This window comes from Phodopus roborovskii, unplaced genomic scaffold (genome assembly GCF_943737965.1).
Source record: "Phodopus roborovskii unplaced genomic scaffold, PHOROB, whole genome shotgun sequence".
Taxonomy (NCBI): Eukaryota; Metazoa; Chordata; class Mammalia; order Rodentia; family Cricetidae; genus Phodopus; species Phodopus roborovskii.
Window position 1 is genome coordinate 10,530,237 of NW_026126480.1, and position 8,047 is coordinate 10,538,283.

Here is an 8,047-nt window from a genome sequence, read left to right on the forward strand (position 1 = left end):
TGATGTTGTTAGGACAGGCAATGTAGAGCTTATGTTTATTTCTTCAGTGCTAGACCCTCTCCATGCCCATAACGTTCTTACTCTTCCACTGTGTCCTACCACCAGAGGGTATTGCATTTTTGGTTCCTTCTCTTCATGTGGCTAGCTGATTTCATGTTTCAGATACCATGGTCAGTATTTTCTCCTCAGAAAGGCATTCCACGAAATGGCCTTCCCAACATGTCTAAACTAGCCTCATCCCCACTTCCTGCTTAGCCATTCCCCATCATACCACTATTAATCTTGCTGGTTTTACTTCTATTGAAAACCCATCTTCTGTGTTTATTTTCCCTCTCCATTTACTAGAAGGCAGGCAGTTTGCTGTCTTGTGTCAAGTGCTGTGTTCTCAGCAGTAGAGTGGTACTCGATAACTGCATTGCCTGAATAAATTGTTTCCGTGTACTCTTCAATTATGCATTCTTTCCTGTCTCCCTGAGTGAGGTGTTTCTGCTATGTGTCCCCAGAGGACCCACACATTCTCTCATTATAACACTTAATTACAATTACAGTTGGCCCTTTGACAGAACACGGTGACCGAAGCTGTTGGGCAATTTATCATTTCCAGTCATACGCAAGGCTGGCACTGGGAATTCAACTATGAGCAAGACAGACACAGTCTCTGTTTTCACTCATGTTATAGGTTTATAAATTCCACTCCTATAGGTCCAGCCAATCAAGGACTGAAAATAGACAGGGAACAAAGCTACATCCATACTGAAAATGTACAGGCACAGTTTTCTTGTCGTTAGTTCCTAAGCAATACAGTGTAACTGTTTACACAGTACTTCCATTGTGGTAGGCATTGTAAGCACTCTAGATAGGATTTGAAGTATGTGGGAGGATGTGTGTGAATTATATGTAAATATTATTCCATATTAAGCAAATGATTTAGCAGCTGTAGGTTTGAGTGTCTGCTGAGGTCTGGGATGGCGGTTCTAGTACCAATCCCTCATGGCTACCAAGGGATGCTACACTTTACGCTTTACCCTTGCTACACCATAAACTCAGTGAAAGTAGGGATCACATATGTCTTGCTCCTAGGTGAATCCCCAGAGCCGGCACAGCGCAGTGCTTACAATATAACTGGATATAATAAATTACCTGACAGATTCAGTCAGCACATTGCTCTGTCAAAGGGTCTGGGAAAAGATTAAGTGATGGGCACGTAGAAACTAAGCAAAAGAAAACAAGATCTTATTACCTCCAGGAAAAACTAAAATCTGAACAAGAATGTAACTGAAATCACAGGGCCCCACACAGCTCGACTAAGAAGTGCATATATATGATCAGTGCTCACAAGACTGCTAGTTACATCAGACTGAATGAACATTTGAAATATCTGTTTAGTCAGTATATAGTAGCTGCCTACCTTTAATCCCAGCACTCAGGATGCACAGGCAGATGGATCTCTGTGAGTCTGAGGCTAGCCTGGTCTATATAGCAAGTTCCAAGCAAGCCAGGGCTACATAATGACATCCTGTCTTAAAACAAACGAACAGAAAGATATCTTGGTGTATATAGGTGATCTTATCTTCCACATCTATCAGGAATAACGCCTGGGATAGGACCCTTCAGACAAGTTAGAATTATCTTCACAACTCCTTTGGGTTTGCAGCAGTTCAAGAGAGAGGAGCAGTTGGCCTACATCACCTGCCTTTGGAATCTACTTGCAAACTTTTGTTTTTGCTTTATTTCCACTGCCATCCTCTGCCATCAAGCCTCTCAGGCTCCCAGGCTTCCTGGAACAACTGACTCCCACACCCCCACAGCATCATGCTCACATGTGCTCCTCTGTACTTCCTGACACTTTCTGCCAACCTTTCCCACGAATCCCCTTCTGTGAAGCTCCCCTCTCACCTTGGAGCTCAGCTCTGTGGAACTGAGAACAGTTGTACTTTCTCCAAGTTCAAACACCCTCCCTCCATGAACTCCTTCCCGTCCCGAACTTCCTAGTTCTCCCAAGGAGGGCTAGTCACCCTTACTGTGTGCGGTGCCTGGAGGAACTCTTGGTATCCAAATGCTCACTAAGGGGCAGTCATCCCATAACCCCAGCTATGTGCTCCAGTCTGTATGGTTCTCTTTCTCTTCACCTGCCATTATACTTTTCTACCAGAAATCACTTGGTTATATCAATTAATCTCTGTCATGGTTGATCTTGACTGTCAACTTGATAGAATTTAGAGTTGCCATGGAAATAAGTCTCTGGGCACAGCTGGGATTAGTTCAGTTAGGTTAAGTGAAGCAGGAAGATCCGCCTTAAATGTGGGTAGCACTGTTTCATGCGCTGGATTCTGCTCCTAAATAAAAAGAAGAAACTGAGCTGAGTGCAGGCATTATTGCTTTCTACTTCCTGATCGTGGGCGAGATGCAACTAGCTCCTTCCTGCACCTTGTCATGCCTTCCCTCAATGACGACTATAAGCTGAAATAAATCAAGCCATTCTTTCCTCCGTCTTGTCAGGGTACTTAGTCACAGCTACGAGAAAAGTAACTAATACAGTCTCCAAAATATTTGTCTGATTATCTCTGTCTCATTAGCATTACCATTGGCCCTCACCTCCCACCAGGGTTCCTGCATCAGCCTCCTAAAACAAAATAATAATAATAATAATGAAAGATTTATATGCATGTGTTCCAAAGGTCAAAATTCTAAGGATAATAACAATAATAATGAAAAGTAGTAATAATATATATAAGAACAATGCTAATAAAGATAATAAATAAGAGCAATACTAACAAAAAATAAATAGTTAATGACAAACAATAATAAACATAATAATTAAACCCCTGTCCCATCCCTCTCATGCTAAGCTCTACTCCTCAGAAACAATGAACCACTTTTTAGCTCTGTCTTTTGGTATGAACTTTCATTTTTAAAATGAGATATACACACTACTTCTTCATCTTAAGTTCAAACACTATCAACTGACTTTGAACAATGAAAGATTTCTCTGATACCACCTTCTCCTCCATCTTCCGATATAACTAGGTATATATCATGTCTTAGGTTAAATCATTGTACCGTATTTATATATTATAATAAGGATAACCACTAAATTTATTTGCCCTCTGGGATGCCATTATCTTTTCTAGGGCTCATCTCCTGATGGGGTCTTGCACTTGAGCTGGCTGTGGGCAGAGGGGAGAACAGTCAGGGACAGGGCTTCAAAAAAAAGAGAAAGGGGAAGGGCTGGCTATCTGTTAGTGGGCCTAGAAGAGCCCTGGATGATTTCCACACAGGGTCCCAACAGGTGGGCAACAAGCAAAGCTAACATAAAGTCTTCTGCAGGAGCAAAAAGCAAGAGTCCCAAAAGAGACTGGAGGCTGAGGATAGGCAGAGGCTGACATCTAAACAGATGCTGGACTCTTGGGCAGAGTTCTGGAGCCCCTGGCAATGACTGGGCTTACGATCTTCCTTTTAAAAGAAATATTTAAAATATTTAAATGTCTTAAATTCTGTGTATAAATAAGTGTTCATGTGAGTGCAGGTACCTGTGGAGTCTGGAAAAAGACACCCAGATCTCCTACAAGTAGTTACAGGAGGTTATGAGCTGCCCAGCATGGGTACTGTGAACCAAATCTAGCATCCTGTGCAGGAACAGAACTGCTGGGCCAGGCCATCAACCATACCAAGGCATTTATTTCTTGCATCATTATTAGAAACACCAAAAAAAAAAAAAAAAAAAAAAAACCAAAACTGAAATACAACAAAATCTCCAGCAAAGAATACTACAGTGACAGACCTAATGCCCATGACTGGTAAGCCAGTCAGAATTTAGGCAGACTTACCTAAATTCTTATTTACACTGTTGAACCTAGTGGTGAGAAGAGTCAAAGTCACACAAGAGGGGAAAAACCTAGGAGACTCTCATTCAGTCTCTCACCAGGGAGAGTTCTCATTTAGTGAACATTTCCATTTCAAGTTTTTGTTTTGTTTTATTTTTTCAGCTCAAACTAATTTTTCTATTATTAAAGTCCAAGTTTCTATTACACGGTTGATTCTCAAGGGTAACTTAGTTCAAATAAAAAATTTCCAAGTGATTGCTTCCATCTGGTAGCAACAGCAATAAATGCGTAGGAAGCCCACCAAAGGGAGTTTCACTGCTGGAGATCCAGGTCCACAGAGGTAGATTTCTTTATGAGGTCCTATTTGTACACAACAAACTCCAAGATGTGAGCAGCACGATCAAAATCATTATGTTGTCAGAATGGCTGCAAAGTATTATCAATGATTTTGGGCCTGGGAACCAGATCATAGTATGTTCAGTCCTTATTCAATCCCTAGGCATCTGTCTGTCTTATTTAGGTATCACCCAGCTAGCATCAAATTCACATGTCATATGTGACCCATGAGAATAGCAGCAAGTTGATGGGAGATCAGAAGCAGAGCCTGGGGTAGAGGTGGTGTGCAGGACACTCCTAAGTCTGCGGATGTGGTGCAGTAAGGGAGGCCAGCAGCCAGCATGACCAGGGTAGGCTTCAGGCAGGGCACCAGCTGAGACTGGAGAGAAGACAGTGTGAGTTTTCCAGGAGTGCATGGGAGGTGCTATCATTCTCATGTGCCAAAAGAAGGGCCAGAGGCTCAAAGAGATGGCCTGATCTCCCCAGAGACAGCTGGCTTCAGTGGGGCACCAAGATGATCTCTACAGAATCAGCTGGCTTCAGAGAGACACCGAGATGCCACCTGAAGTTAATGTGAAAGCCAAGCAATGTTTTGCCTCTGTGACATGATGCTGTCATCACTGAAGATTGTGTGTCACTGAGCTCTCAAGGCTGTTAACAAAATACCTAGGATTACAGTGTCAAGAGAGAAATCAGTTGTTTTCAGCCTGTGGTCAACTGGCTCCCTCAGGAGCTGAGGTGAAGCTAAACATCATGACCACGGAACATATGAAGTAGGAAACTGTTCACTTCCTGATGGACGACAGAAAGCAGAGATAAGAGGCCACATCAAGGTCCCCCAAGGGCCCTTGCATATCGACCTGTTTCTTTTATCTAGGTCAACTTCCTATGTTGTTTCCAGCACCTGTCAAAATAGGACTACCAGCTAGACCAATCATTTAATTAATTATATTTTTAGGGGGGGTGTATGAATATATCACATCCAAACCATAACATGCATCTATGGTAAGTCTCAATTTAATGTTTAACTTTGTTTATTCTTGGATAATTTTGTAATATATATTTTCCCCACGACAGGGGTTCTCTGTGGCTTTGGAGGTTGTCCTTAAACTAGCTCTGTAGACCAGGCTGGTCTTGAACTCATAGAGATCTGCCTGCCTCTGCCTCCCGAGTGCTGGGATTAAAGGTGTGCACCACCACTGCCTGGCTCATGTAATATATTTTTATAACTACCCCAACTGCTTCCAGAACACTCCTCCATATCCCTCTTCTAGTTTCATATCTTCTTCACTTTATTTTATGTTTTCAGACAGTGCTCCACTATGTAGCCCAGGCTGGCTTCAACCTAGCCTTCCTCCTGCTTCAGCCTCCAAAAAGTACATTATAAAATTGTACTACCATGCCTGGTCCTGGCATCTTTGCTCAGTCTCAGGAGAATAAGCCTGTGTAGATAGCAGTGAGGAAAAGCCATTTGTACGGTACTGTGCAGAGTTGTGTCAGTGCCACAACTGAAAATCAAAGGCAGAGGTGGGGTGGGGCAGACATGAGGGCATGTGCAAGTGGCTGCTCTTTCTTCGTCCTCTTGGTGTTTGAGTTCCCTCTCCTATCACTGTGTTTGTACAATAAGAACAGTTCACGACGACGGGTGGAAAGACTGGGAAGATAGGAGTCTCTAGGGTAGTCCATGGCATGTCTGTCATGCAACTTTAGTCCTGGGTCTTCCAGGGCCACCTGACAGCAGCTCTTGTAAAGAAGCTAGGTCTTTATAGACAAAAGAGAGGAGAGCTCGTACCACATGCTCCAGGCCAAGGTCTTGGTTGTCTGTGGTCATGCTCTAGTGTTGGAGTGGTTGCCACAGCCAACATGGGCTGGAGGTATGGTGGTGACCTGGCACCTTGACCTGGAGTTTTTGCATCTGATGGTGATTGCTGCTCGCTGGTCATTTGTTGTTGGCTCTTCCTGACTGGGGTACCAGTCTGGCCCTGCTGAGGAAGGGCCCGTGTGAGATTCTAATTAAAGGATAGAGGTCAAGGTGACCTCAGCCACGAGTTAGTGGCTGGGTATCATTGTGTCCCTTGACTTTTGTTCTGTCCTTTCAGTTACCAACGCTTCCCAGAAGCTGCCCGTCTGCACACCTTTCCCTCTACCTGGGATGTTCTTTCTTGTGGTTCCTGACACAGCCTACCTCTGCCTATACTATAATACCACATTGTCTTAGGTTATCCAGCCTGGCCTTGAACTCCCAATTTTCCTGCTCCATCCACGAGTACTTGGGCTACAGCATACATCACCATACCCAGTTTATGTGGGACTGTGGGTAGAAACTGGGGCTCCATGAACGCTAGGTAAGCACTATCAACAGGGCTATACTCCTTGTCCCTGAGGCACACATCCCACGCTCCTTTCTCAAGTCTCCTTTTGAGGAATGAATCACCCCCTCCTCTTTCTCCAAAAGCCCATGATTTGTACTTTTCCTGTGGCAAATGTAATTTTTCTGGTGATGGAGGATGTTCTTCTGTGTTGGTCAATAAATACTAATTGGACAACAGCCAGGCAGGAAGTATAGGCAGGGCTACCAGACCAGGAATGCTGGAAAGAGGGAGGCAGAGAGGGGCTGCCAGAGAGATGCCATGTAGCTGTCAAGGAAGAAAGGGGACTGGGCATCACTGGTAAGTCCAAGAACATGTGGAAATACATAGATCAATAGATATGGGTTAATAATTAGGAGAGAGCTAGCCAATAAGAAGCCTGAACTATCAGCCAAACAGTTTATGATTAATATAAGCCTCTGCATGTTTATTTGGCACTAAATTGCATGAGACCAGGCAGGATAGAAATTCCGTCTTCATTCTGACATACATTATAATTATTTCTGTCCATGTCTGATTCTTCCACCAAATGGTGAGCTTCACAAGGTGGCCATGTTTTACCCAACTCTGATTATCCACACAGTTTGGCCAATGTCTGGCATGTGGTATGTGCTCAGCCACTGTGTGGAATGACATTAAACATCAATGGGTGTGTTCTTCCTCTTTATATGTCACGGGCTTTCTGGGAAAGTTGTTCAGATTATAGGTGACCAGTTGGTTTTGTGTCCCTTGTATTCTAGAAGGAGGAAGAAGAGAGTTAAAGGTATTTGTGGACCCATATTCCAGAGTTCAGCCAGAGCTCTTGGGAGAGGGCAATAATGGGAATAGGAACTAACACATGCAGACTCCTAACTTTCACATCCATTAACTCTGTCAAGTCTCACAAGGCTCAAGGAAGTGGCTGAGTGGGCAGTATTTGGCTGTTCTGGTTGAGGAAACCAAAGCTTGGAAAAAATGAATTGATCTGCTGAAGATTAAACTGGCTCAAACCTGTATCTGTTGACTTTTTTTTTTTTTTTTTTTTTTTTGGAACTACAGGGGTAATAGGGGCTCTGTCTACCTCACCCCTTGACAATATTTTGCTGAGGAAGAAAGGCAGGCCAGAGTCGAATCCTTTATAAAGTATATTTACACTGGACCCCAGTCATTATCATCATTCATGTTTACCTGTGCCCACTCCTTTATTTCTCTCTCCAAAGCTCAGGCCTCTGTCAAGCTCCCCACTTTTACTGGATCTTGGTTTTCATTTCTATAATCAGAGGCTGAGTTAGTTTAACTGGGTCACATCCATTCCAGGGCCTAGCAAATTTCTCTCACCCTCCTGGTAGACAACTCTCAGCTCCAACACTAGAGGCCTCCCAGACTCCAGCTGACATGATGGAGTATGTAGCTGAACAGTGCAGCCTCTTCCCAGGCTGGCAATGGAACCTGAGCCTCCTTTAGACGGCAGGGCTGCTCTGCACAGATCAAATCTGGAGCCTCATTAGTCATATCAGATGACATAGTTAACATTTGGGG